The sequence below is a fragment of the Pinus tabuliformis genome, chromosome 5_2, assembly GCF_031772625.1.
Source record: "Pinus tabuliformis cultivar Carrire ecotype Pingquan chromosome 5_2, CPIR1, whole genome shotgun sequence".
NCBI lineage: Eukaryota > Viridiplantae > Streptophyta > Pinopsida > Pinales > Pinaceae > Pinus > Pinus tabuliformis.
The window spans coordinates 65549231-65563430 of NC_142306.1; the positions used below are offsets into that span (position 1 = coordinate 65549231).

A 14200-nucleotide genomic window follows, 5' to 3' on the forward strand; every position below is an offset into this window, starting at 1 on the left:
AGTGCTGCCAATGGATTCAGAAAGCTCAAAAACCCCTATCTAGGCTCTTCTTGAGCTCAAAAATGTTAAAAAATGAGAAAGATATGCCTCACTGAACAATTTATGCTAAATGTTCTACAAAACTGCAATGTTGGCTAATTGTTCTACATTTTCCACCCTTTTGCCAACCACTGAGCGACAATTTCACTTGGCGCCAACAAGATTCATGCCACAATTGGGGAAATATGTCGCTTCTTTAATTGCACATATATCCCTTAAGTGCTAGATAACCAACAAGATTCATGCCACAATTGGGGAAATTTGTCGCTTCTTTAATTGCGTATATATCCATGTGTTTGGGTGCCAAGATAACCGCTCGCCTTCGCCACTTCGCTCCCTCCAAACTTGGCGAGTGGTTATATAGTCGTTCACGAGACTAGGGGCCGACGTGGGCCAGGCGCCACATGGTCCACCCCTTCTGCCATCAGTTGTGGTCATGTGGTGTTGTTGAAACTAGGGGTCTGGATTAATCGCCTGCCCCCTCCGCTTAACTCTTGTCGCAGGTCCTATGGATATAGTGTGACTAGGGGTTGGGGCCAAGTGCCCCACCCCCTTCCCCAAATGCGCTAATCAACAAAATTCAAATATAATTCAACAACCATGTCTAATAAGAACTATTGTGTGGTCTTACGGTAGAGCGCGATGTTGATGTTTGGTAGGTCGAGGGGTCGAACCCCACTGAGGCCCTTGGGTCGCTTTGCAAATTTTTGGCCAACCATGGGGTGCCATGTGGCACCCTCTCACTGGGACATGTGACGCCTCTTGATTGGTCCACTTCACATCCTTTGAACTAATGAAAAATTGCCATCTGTCTTAGTATGACCTTGCCACGTGTCATATCTGAATTGGGTCGTATAATCAACTGTGCATGCCCAATCATCTACTAATGTCAGTGTACGGTATGCCCAGTTAGCAGCCCAGTCAACCATGCTGCACAATTGTTAGCTGTTTGGCCAAAACTTCAGAACATCTTAAGCATACGATGTCAGTTTGAGGCCATTCAAGCAGCGTTGGATTCATAATGATGAGCACTATAATTCGGCATTGGTTCTGAGCAATTTTGAGCATTTTTCTGATCCCCTGGATCAACTAGAGTTCTAGGAAAGCCCAACAGAGGTATACTTTGAGGTTGAAAGGGATAGGCACGCTTGCAATGAAACAAATCAAGGCACAAACTCAATGCATATGCTCAGAAAATGAGTTTGTCAAGAAGACAACATAGGATACCAGAAATAGAACGATACAATGATACTAAGGAAGGAAATATAAACCAAAACATCAGCACAACCAAAGGTAAAAACAACTTCGTGATGAGAAACGACAATGAAACAAGGCCTTGCAAAGAAGAATGTTACTACCATGCCCAGAGTGACCACCACTAAGAGGCTGAACCCTTGAGCTGTGAAGGACCCTAACAAGGAGGAACTATGTATAATCACAATACCAGAAAACCTCATCATCATTGGCTCTAGCTACTATGCATACTTTAAACTGTGAGCCATTACCAATACTAAGATCCCAAATGTGGAAATATCGATAATTTAGTATCCAAAAGAAGGAATTAGCCCTAGGCAAAGGATAATTAAATAGATATGTGAGTCAGAAGAGCCAAAAATGTGGCGCTTTATGAAATTCCTAAGAGCCATTTAGGTTGCAAGTGGTAATCGCAGACATAATGCAAATTATCTCCAAATTATGATTTGGGCATGGTATGTGACCACATTAAGCTCCAACTAATCTCACTTGTACTCTCCCCTACCCTTTCTTTTGCTGGAATGATGTTTCCCTTCATACATATCATTTGCTACCACATTTGAAGTAACATGTATACATGCACTGCGACAGGTGAGGGGTGCACTACACCCTCCTTTTAATTGCCTCACCATCATATCAAGGCAGAGGTTTTAAGCCTACTCATAGTCACCCTCCATGGGGGATTGAGTTAATTTATTTTAAAATGTAAGAGTTCTTACTTTTCTTTTAGTATAATTTAAACTATGCATATGTACATTTTTTAATATTTTAATAATCGAAATCACTTTATGGATATTATCTCTCCCACCCTAATTAAAAAAATGTTATCTATATAAAATAATAATAACAACAACAATAATAATAATAATATTCCTATCATCTACCCTACTTTAGGGTAGGGTAGATGATAGGAATACCTATCATCTACCCTACCCTACCCTAAAGAGGGTAGGGTAGATGATAGGAATTATTATTATTATTATTATTATTATTATTATATATATATAACAATTTTTAATTATATAAATTTTCAACAAAATATTATATAAAAAAATATTTACACATATTTTTTTAACTAAATATCATAAAAAGTTTCACTATTTTCATTTTTTTTTGCATTTTTAAGATTTCGAGTGGATTTACCTTAAAAAGTAAGAATTCTCTTATTTTTATTTATGTATAGCTCAAACAAGAATTTTTAAACGATAAAGTATATTTAAACATTTATTTTAAAAGTTATGTAACTCTTCAACTAAATATCATAAAAAAATTCAATAACTTATTTCATTTTTTCACATTTGTAAAGTTATGAGTGGATTAAAAGTAAGAGTTCTTACTTTTATTAGTCCCTGCCGCCTGCGTCATAGGACTATAGTAATTGAAATGGGCTATCTTTATAAACCTCACACATAAATCGATAGAGTGTAAAACTTATAAACCATAGTTTGTTAAGTATGATGTCCCCACCACATTTCCTCGACCAATGAAACATATTGACTTTTTCTATTAACGAATCAATGCAATTTTCATCTTATTTGGCCTCATAGCGAGGCAAGTATGAGGTCGAACTTAGAATAAGTATAGGAAACTATGAAAATTTCATTTTCACACTAAGTAATGCTAACATTAATTCTAAACATTTTATGTAACATCACGTTATCCATGTATGATCCCCCTGATCCCCCTAACCCACCTCGCGTGCTTTGTTATTTTGCTCTGCCAGGAATACAGGGCATGTGCTTCCTTGTTTTGCTATGCCAGGCATACAAGTCAGCGATATGTCCACTGGACAAGATGCATGGAGTAACAATTTGATTCTCCACTACGTGCCCTACTTCACCGCTTGACTTGCTTTACCACTTTGGGCAGATTAGCTTCTAGTGCTATTGGTGAAAGTTCCTTTGGCTCTGGTTGACCCTTCTTTACTACTTTCTCTGCAGCCACCCTTGCCCCAAGCTAGACCTTCAACATTTTTGGCATTTCGAGGAGAAGCACCAAGCCAGACCTTCAACATTTCTGGCATTTCCAGGAGACGCATCAGTACTTTCTCTGCTAACTTCTGCTTGGCTTATATTCAGCTGATTGGATATTTTCACCACCTTCTTCATCATTGATTTCATTTGGTTCTTCTCCATTGCCAACATCCATGTCAGCTGAGGTTTCAGGTAAGGAGCTTCCTGCTCTCCTTTTATGTCATGTCCACCTGTGTGGATGAGGTTCTTCATCATCAGAAAAAGATTGTTTCAGGTCTTCACCTTCATCGCCATCGGTAGCTGAGCTTCTCCTAGGGCGTTTGCTTCTATTTTTCACTTTGTTTTGGACACTACTCTGACCTTGGACACCACAAAATTTAAAATGAGATTTTCTGACAGTAGTTGTTGTAGTGGCCTTTGTAGTCCTTCGTCGTCGCATCATAGCTTTTGACTGTCACCAAAACGTATCAACAATACTAGCTTGGATATGTCAGAACAATTTATAAATGAGATAGGCATACCTTTTGTCCGATGGGAACGTCAGAAACATGGATGCCGAATTGATTAGTCCCACGTTGTTTGGTGGAGTTGGGTTCGAGGATTTCCCTTTAGTAGCATTGGGAAACAAATTTAAGGGGTTGCTGATGTTTATATTATGATGGAAAAATTGGAAGGGAAGAAACGTAGTACTATTATATTGTTGAGGACCATAATTCTCAGGGACAGAATTAAGGTGGGAAACACAGTTCATATGAGGGTCAAGTACTGCTTTATAAGTCAAGGGTTTGCGAAGCAACTGCAAATCCTGCTAGCCTACATGTACAATGATGGTAACAACTCCTGCTAGCCTACATGTACAAAGAAGGTAGGGTTCATGGATGAAAATCGAAAGGGGGTTTCAGGAATACCCGTGAAGCCCTGCACCATGGCTCTAAAATTTGCAGTGTCGGTGTTAAACAGGGCCTATGTGCTCGCCACTGAGGTGTTACAAAGGACCAGATGGCAGTGTGAAAAAGACAAATGGTAGTTTGTCATAGAAAAATGGCAGCTCGTAAGACAAGAGCCTTGGGGCGCTTGATTCCATCCTTTATAAAATCTAAAGGAATGGTCTGGACGTGGGGGCACGTGGATTGCATCCAAGACCACGTACCCACTCAAACATCCAGTTATTTATTTTTTATTTCAAATATTTTTTATTTTCTTAATTTGACCATAACAGTATATGGGTTTGCATGCATGGCAAGTGTCTACATGAAAATCTTTCAAAGTTGAACAAAGGTCAGTTCATGGTAATGCAAGAGTTTTGCAGTATGTAATGGTGCAGCTGAAAGGGTTGGTAGAAATTTCAATTTCATTTGGAGGTACTATGGATCCAGTAACGTATTTTGAATTAATGTCTATTGCAGGGTTGGGGTCTGATACCAATGAGAAGCTGAGCACAACCATTACCAACATAAACATATTGGAGACCAACATGACAATTTCTTATCCACTGGAGACATTGATAGACACAGGGTTTACCCCTTTATGTTATATGTCTATAAAGAATGGGAAGGCTGGTAGTCCACCGATTGATCTGTCCTTTCCATGGTGAGCTAAATTTGAAGACATGAATATCATAATTAATACGTGGATCTGATCAATAAGGATAGTTTTTGATCCAGGTGGATGTTGGTGGCCACCCGCCTATTCCACGTGGACCCCCACCATTGTTTCTTTCAATTTTTCAGTTTCCTTAATTGTAGCAGAATTTAATATTTTTGGCAGTTTTTCGGGTCCTGAACTTCTAGAGCCATTTTGAGGCCCTAAACGACGTTTTTTTGGAAGTATGAAATCACTGTTTCGGTTGTAGTCCTCGGAGAGATATTTCCAACGAGGTATCATGCGCGTCAAACCGAGATAATATGACCAAGTTACGACCGACGGAAGTTGGCTGCCCAACTAACCCCAACGAGGCCCATAACTCTTGGTGTTACATCTCCTTGGGTTAGGGTTTTGGTTGTTTAGGGTTTTTTCTTATTGTTCAATAATAAAAAGGCCCTTGAGCCTCATTGTAATGCAGTTCAGAGGCATGCAGCCGCCACATCTCTTCTCAGAGATAAGCTACCATTGCCCGAACTAGTCCCATTTCCATTATGTTTGTAAGCATATTTCATTGTTTGATATTAATGAAATATAGTGTTATTTCTGCTGCATCTCTGTATTTATGGTTATATTTGTAATTTATTGCGTTCCTGTTTAAATTTGGGTCAGTGGTATCAGAGTGATCTGCTCTTTCTCTGTTTTTCTTTACATGTCCCCAACAGGGTCGGAATATAAGGAGTTAGGACTCGAACGAACCTTTGTAAGACCAGCCTCAGAAATCCCAATGGCCTCCCATGGGGGAAGAAAATAAAGACGAGGGAGCAGGAGATCCTATCAAAATATTGCTCGAGGAGGCCCTTGAGAAACAAAGGAACGCGATGATGGATAACTTTGCCCAAATCCTTCAACGGTTGCTCACCGGCGGCACATCCACATCCAACAACCACTCTGGAGGCTCCACGCCTTTTAAGATACAAGTAAACTTTGACATTCCCATATTTGAGGGCCAAATAGATGCAGACACAATAGATAAATGGTTGAATCTACTAGAAGGATATTTTTCTGTTCATGAATTTTCCAATCGAGAAAAGATTACTTTTACTCTTCTCAAAGCCGCCCCCCATGTCAAGGACTGGTGGTAAACCTATTGTGAGTAGAAGGATGAAAGTACGACCTCACTGTTTTCATTCACTCCCACTTGGAATTCATTCCGAGACACCATCAATGAGTATTACTACCTTGTTGGGAGCTACGAGGACAAATACATAAAGTGGACCATGTTACGGCAGGGAAGGGACCAAGATATACCGGAGTTTACCAATGTTTTTCATACCCTTCGCACGAAGTTGGGTATTAAGGATTCTAAGAAACATTTGGTACTCAAGTTCCGCGGTTGCCGACATAGATACATCCATGACAAGATGGAGTTCCTAGACATCTCCTCGCTTGACATAGTGTACCGAAACGCCGTCAAGATCGAGCAGAAGTTTAAACAGAAGAAGCGAGAATTTGTTTCTGCGAATCTGAAGCAATGGAAAGGTGCCCCCAAACCGCAGAACAAAGGACAAAGCCAAGGCGGTATGGCCCAGGGCAACCCGCCAAGGCCACAAGCAAAGGACAACACTGCGAAGCTGAAGAAGGACACGAGAAAGTGGTGTGAGTTCGATAAGAGCTCCACCCACAACACAAGTGAGTGTCAAGCAGTCACTGGTGGCCGAATTGAAGGCTTCAGAATCAGATGCATGTTCCGAATCTCAGTCAGAACCCGACAAGGGGAATGACAAAGGGAAGCAGATTATTGATGCGTAGCCCAATGCCATTGTCGCCACCACAAAGATACAGAAGGAGGAACCTGAAGATCCAGAGGAGGAGGAGCGTCTCTTCCACTCCCAGATGTGGGTAAAGGGTTCCCCGCTACAATTCATTGTCGACAGTGAGATCCAAAAGAAACTCATTGCAGTAGAGGTCGTGAAGCGTTCGGGCTTACCGACCACAACACACCCACAACCATACACCATCGGGTGGCTTCACCAAGGACGGGATCTCCGCATGAGCCAACAATGTCGCCTTCCATACAACATCAATCCCTTCACGGATGAGGTATTATGTGACGTTGCTCCCCTTGATGTTTGTGATGTATTATTAGGCCAACTATACTTGTGGAAGTGACATGCTGTGTATGAGTCAATGCCTCACGCTGTTATTGTTACATTGGAAATAAGTTGTATAACATACTAGAGGTAGCACCGTCTACCGCCATCTCTTTGGTTACTGTAAAACAATGTAGTAAGCTCATTTAAAAAATCGGGATATTTTTTGCCTGATGACACGCCCTGAAGGAAAGAAGAAGACAGTGGCAATGACCTCCAGACAGGGCCCCTCCGCACGACAACAACAGATGGACAAGGTCATGGAGGAGTATGAGGACATCTTCACCTCCCCTGCAGGGGTGCCTCTGCACTGTCAGGTCAAGCACTCCATCGATCTGATCCCAGGTGCGCTGTTACCTAATGGACAAATCTATCGACGCTCTATTCGGGAGAATGATGAAATTAAGAGGCAAATTCAGGAGCTGCTGCAGAAAGGTCACATTCGGCCGAGTTCATCACCCTGTGGGAGCCCAATCGTGTTGTAACAGAAGAAGGATGGGACTTGGAGACTCTGTATTGACTATCGAGCACTGAACAAGATCACTGTCTGGAATAGGTACCTGAACCCACGGATTGATGACCTTCTGGAACAAATTAAGGGGGAAAAATATTTCAGCAATATCGACTTGAAGTCTGGATATCACTAGGTACCAATCCAATGCTCGGATGTGTGGAAGACTGCCTTCAAATCCAAGGATGGCCTTTTCAAATGGTTGGTTATGCCTTTCGGGTTGAAGAATACTCCTGCAACCTTCATGAGGCTTATGGGTGACATCTTGTGTCCATTCACCAACTCATTTGTAGTGGTATACTTGGATGACATCCTGATCTTCAGCTAGAGTTGGGAAGAGCACCTCCACCACATCCAACAGGTTCTCCAAACACTACGGCAACACAAGCTGTGTGATAATTTGGAGAAATGTACTTTTGGCATGACCCAGGTTCAGTATCTAGGATACATTATTGATGAATGGGGTGCATGTGCATCCAACCAAGATCCAAGTCATTTGGGATTGGCCAGCCCCAACCATTCCGATGAAGCTCCGCAGCTTTCTGGGTCTTCCCAATTTCTATCGCAGGTTCATGTTGGGGTTCTCTCATATCACTTGGCCCTTGAGTCAAGTCACCAAAGGAGGAGAGAAAGCAAAATTATTTTGGTCTGAATCTCAAAGAAGGCATTCGCAGAGTTGAAACATCACCTCTGCTCTGCATCTGTGCTCACATTTCCAGACTTGCAACAACCATTTAAGATCAAGATAGATGCCTCTGACTATGCTATTGGGGTAGTCCTTACTCAATAGGGCATCCAGTGGCATATCACAGTGAGACACTTCCAGACACAGTCCAGAAGTATCCCACTAATGAAAAAGAGATGTATTCCATTGTGCAGGCCTGCTGACAATGGAAGCATTACATTTTGGGGAAGGAAACATTCATCCACACAGACCACCGACCCCTATAATTCATATAGATGCAAAGGAAGTTGCAGAATGATCGCCATCAGAAGTGGTCCACATGCCTGCAACAGTTCCATTTGAATATCAATTACAAGAAGGGCAACACAAATAATGTTATAGATTGCCTTAGTCGACCACTGATCATGGTGTTAACCACCGTGCTAAACTCTTGTGGGCATGAGACTTCTGATTGGCCACTTCTCTACAAAAGAAACCTAGAATTCGGCCACACATACCATATGCTCTTGGAGGGGCAACAAGTTCCAGATTTCCACCTTTAGGATGCTCTGTTATGCCACCTAGGACACCTTTGTGTTCCTTCAAATGAGCGTGCGAAGATGATTTTGGAAGTGTACTACAGTCGGGCCGCTGGGCATTTCGGGGTCGAGAAAATGATGCCAGTACTGCAGAAGTATTTCTATTGGCTAAATATTCGACAGGATGTCGGGAAGTACATTAGATCCTGCACCACCTTCGCCATTGCCAAATCGAACATCAAGAAGCAAGGTTTCTATACTCCGCTGCCTACCCCTAGTCAAACTTGGGAATCCATCTCCATGGATTACATGTCAGGCCTTCCTTCTACTAAGCATGACAACAACTGTTTTTTTGTGGTCGTCGACAGATTCTCGAAGATGACCATTATGGAAGATTGTAAGAAGAGTATCACAACAGAAGCCACTACTAAACTCTTCTTTGAACGAGTGTGGGTACACTTTGGGATCCCACAGTCTATCATCTTAGACTGGGACAATAGGTTCCTTAATACATTTTTGTCCAGTCTCTGGTCGATGCTGGTCACCAAGCTCACTAAGTCCACAACTTTCCATCCCTAAAGTAATGGCCAGACATAGATCGTAAACAGGATGATCGTACACATTCTGCGCATGTACAACTCAAAGCATCCACGCACATGGGATGAGAGCCTTTCCTATGTCCAGCCCAGCTAAACCCAGGCTCTCCATAGCTTGACTGGTCACATCCCTTTTCAAGTGGGCTTGGGATTCCAGCCACTATGTCCCATTGATGTGGCCATACCATTTGCAGCGACTCAGGCATATTCGGGTCATGTCCAGTCCGAATCCGACAAGGAAAATAGCTTCATTTAGCACATTCAACACATCCTCCAACAGGTCCATGACATATTGGACAAAGCCAATTCTAAGTAAAAGCAGTGACATGATCAACATCGGGTTCCACACAAGTTCCAAGTGGGCGATAAAGTTTGGCTACATTTGCAGAAGGAGCGCCTTGCTGGGCCCCATCGCAAGATTCACCTGCTTCAATATGGGCCATACACCATCCCTAAGGATGTGGTAGGTAATGCTTTTTAGCTCAGCATTTCCCCATTCCTTGGCCTGCACCCAATGTTCAATGTGGATCGCCTTCGACCATACTTTCCACCATTACTGGACACATCCGACATTGCAGAACAACTCACACCGACAGAGTTAAATCAATACGGCATGGAACAAGCTGAAACTGATCGGATCATGGACACACAGATTGAGAACACTCGCCAGCAGAAGATCCAACTGTATCGAGTTGTTAAAGCTGACCAACTCCTACACCAAGGAAAATGGCTCACTAGGGACCAAGTTCAGCAAAAGTTTCCTCATCTCATGGAGGAACTCAATGCAATGGAGAACATTGCTTCCTAAGGGGGGAGGAATGATCCAGGTGGATATTGGTGGTCACCTGCCTATTTCACGTGGACCCCCACCATTATTTCTTTCAGTTTTTCAGTTTCCTTAATTGTAGCACAATTTACCATTTTTGGCAGTTTTTTGGGTCCTGAATTTTCGGAGCCGTTTTGAGGCCCTAAACAACGTTTTTATGGAAATATTAAATCCAAAAAATTTCATTGAAATCAGATTTTCAGTTGTAGTCCTCGGAGATATCTTTCCAACGAGGTATCATGCGCGTCAAACATAGATAATATGACAAAGTTACGACCCAGGGAATTTGGCTGCCCAACTAACCCCAACGGGGCCCATAAACTCTTGGTGTTACATCTCGTGGGGTTAGGGTTTTCTCTTATTGTTCAATAATAAAAAGGCCCTTGAGCCTCATTGTAACATAGTTCAGAGGCATGTAGCCGCCACATCTCTTCTCAGAGATAAGCTACCATCGCCCGAACTAGTCCCATTTCCATTCTGTTTGTAAGCATATTTCATTATTTGATATTAATGAAAGATAGTGTTATTTCTGCTGCATCTATGTATTTATGATTATATCTGTAATTTGTTGTGTTCCTGTTTAAATTCGGGTCAATTTTTGTCAATATTAATACATGGAGCATCATGGTGAGGGAAATACTTAGTTATGTCATCTCCCTTGACTTTCATGCTTGAAGATGAGTCTATGATATGAAGCCAAAGCCTTCCTTCACAATCTTATGTAGAATATTACATGTTTTATTAGAAATGTTGTCAGTCAGAAATGCCATTGGATATCATGCCAGATGTATGAATGGTAGCCGATTTTTTTTTTTTGTTTAAACTCAGCTTAGTACTTATCTTTCCATTATTATGTAAAAGGTCAAGTTTCGTATTATTAATCCTCTATTTATTTATGTCAATGTGAAAAAGGTTTCATCCCATTCATGTACTCTGGAAATTTCAAATAATTAAGAATCTTCTTATGTACACTAAAATTTTATTGTAATTAAGAATATTATCATTGCATCCATGTGTAATATACTATGCAATTTCCATATAATTGGCGAGAATTGGAAACTTAGCTGGTGCCCTGTTATTAGGGAACAATGACTTTCGTGATAGGTGTATTGTAATCAGTGTCTCGGTAATCTTTGGTTTTTCCTTTCTGTTATGTTATGCAAGCATCGCAGGACACATTACTGTTATGTTAGTAATATTGTATCAATAATTCTTGAGTTGGAAACTGATGTCCTCATTAATTAAACTTTCGTATTATGCTCTGAAATCGTGTTATGTAAGTCATAATATCCATTCTAATGCTCTTAGTATGATAATGGCATAAAATTTGTGGTTTAAAATTATATGAAATATAGCTTCTATAATTTTATATAAACTATTTAATTTTTGATAATGTACAACTTATTTTGCATTTTTATGGGCTTTACTCTCCCACCAAAGATCATTTGAGTTCGAGTTCATGGTAGTGATAAGTCGATGAGAGATATATGGAAGTCATGTGTATTGTTTTATGATTGGTTAAGTATTTCTCATAATCTGCAGCAAGGACCAGGGACAAAGGTATGAAGTACCATTGAGAGTGCGATGATAAAAGCCTATTACGTCCTTATTACATTAGTTTGTGCTAGTGCCCATATTCATTTGCACACAAACATGAATAACACTAAGTGTTGATGGACGTCCCCACTCCTACACAACTCTAAAGAAGTTTGTTTCTGTTAGTGCAATTAATGGATATATGATTTTAGTTTTGTTTCTATGTGCAGGAGGATTTTTTTGAAGGGATAACAGTTCTAGATTTCGATTTTGGAGAAAGTGGTGATTTCATCAAGTCTTCTATCCATGACAAAGCTCCATATGAGGATAGAGTTCTATGGAATAGAGATGCCCAAAAGCAAGAAATCGTCCTACCAGTTGAGTTTGATGAAAACATGGAGACCGCACAAAAAGTTTGTCCCTTGATTCTATGGATAAAGATATTGCTTTTTTGTAGTTTCCTGAGGTGAAAACAGAGCCAGAGTCTTTGATTCTTATAGGTTATCCTTCCTCAAAAGGTATGTCTTCCTCCTACCCATCTGTGACTTACAATGCTCCTACTGTAGTTTCCCCAACAACCCAACTGGTTGTAGCATTTAACCAGGATTCCCTACTTTCACCCCAAATTAGCCTGTCTAATGGCTCTATAGAGGTATTAGCAAGAAGTACCACAGAGGAGCTACTCTTGGAGAAAAAAAAAGATCTTGCCTCCAACGTTTAGTTTTCTACGGTACCGAGGACTGGTAGCTCTATTGACCTTGGAAATCTTGTTTCAAAGGAAAATACCACTGAGGATTCATTGTCTCCCCTTCCTACGTATACACACAGGCCTAGAATGATGCAAAGAAGTTTCAGAAGTCATTCATTGGATCAATTAAAGACTAATCCTAGAATCAATGAGGCTTCCTTTCACCCCCAATTTTCTCCTATATATACTTCTGTTGCAGAATTTCCAAGCACAACCCATAGATTGTAGCCCCAGTTGTCTGACTTGCAAGGGATGACAATCAGGCCTGCCTCGAGGTCAATGCACTGAGTTTTCAACACATGAGATATACAGGTTTGAAATTTATTGTTCTATTTTCTTCTTTCTTCTAGCTTTGAGATGGAAAATCTTAGGGCCTAAACACAATTCTAAGCTTTTTAGGCACCCACGTCCTCACTGTATCATGGGTGCTACACACTGGTCACTTGCAAAACAAGCTAACATTATGTTGTTGGGAAATTTTACGAAATTTTCTTTGGTTATGTTCTATGTGCTTGTAATGTTGAATTTGGAACTTGGTGTGCTAGTTTCTTGTTTCATCTGGAAAGGTTATGTTTGTTTTCATATTTCGCGTATTGACTTCTTGTTTCATTTTGGTAGGTTAGGTTTTGTTTACATGCTTGGTGTACTGGCTCATTGTTTCATTTGGGCAGGTGAGGTTTGTTTTCATACTTTTGTTATACTATTGTAACTGGGTTGTTTTGTTTCTTTTTTATTTTGTCTTCTTCATTCCATTTTACTACCAAGACTATTGGATTTTCTTGGATTTACCTTTTAGCCTTTTTGGGTTCCATTGTGTGGAAAATATTTATTAAACTCTAAAAATGAAAAGTTAAAACCACTTCATTCTAGAGCAACTAGATCCAGTATTCCTGTTTTTCTTTGATTTTGAGTGGGCTTTGTCTATTTTGGCATTTGGTTGCTTGTATTTTTGGCTTCTCTTGAGAATAAATATCTACCAGTGCTGTTGTTTTTCACTCTTAGTTGTGTTCAATCTTGGACTCTTCATTTATTATTGGATTTTGGGGACATCTACCCATATTGGTAGATGGCTTGATTTGATCTTTTAAATGATTCACAGGGATTCTTTATGCAGTTGTTCTAGGTTTTTATATTACTCTTTGTAATTAGGTTCATATTTACCATTTTTCCCATTATACAATTGGTTTATTTTGGTTTAGGTTCCCCTATTCAGTTCATGTGGGATATTAGTTTCTTGTGGCATTTATTGCACTTGTGCTACTATTTTATTCATTTTAGGATGGTCTTGCAGTAAGGATACTGAGGAGTTGGCTTCTTCTATAGTCCCAGGATTCTTCATCACTTGGGTGTTGATTTATTTATTCAGGTTTCTCTTGAGCAGTTATGTAATTGGGTTGGTTTGTTCATGAGTTTCATGAGTTTGGAGGAGTTGGCTTCTTCTATAGTCCTAGACTTCTCCATCACTTGGGTGTTGATTTGTTTATTCAGGTTTCTCTTGAGAAGTTATGTAATTGGGTCAATTTTTTCATGGGTTTCATGAGTTTGGAATCTGGAAGGGATTTTGATTTTCATTCTATTAGTAGATTGCTTCTATACACTTTCGTGCTTGATATATTTTGTTATTTTATCCTTTCAGTATGATTTGGAGCTTTTGTAATATTTCAATATTTTGGTATTACTGTAGACAAGCAATGGGATGCAATTGAACCATGGGTTTGGAAGCCCTTTGACATTTGAAATTTTGAGTTTTGAAGAAGCAAGACTTAAATGCCATCTCTAA

General features: G+C 40.3%; 1 pseudogene; it reads left to right on the plus strand.

Annotated features, from left to right (window-relative positions):
• LOC149157562 (uncharacterized) overlaps nt 1-14200 on the plus strand; it is an 81943-nt pseudogene extending 67743 nt beyond the window's left edge.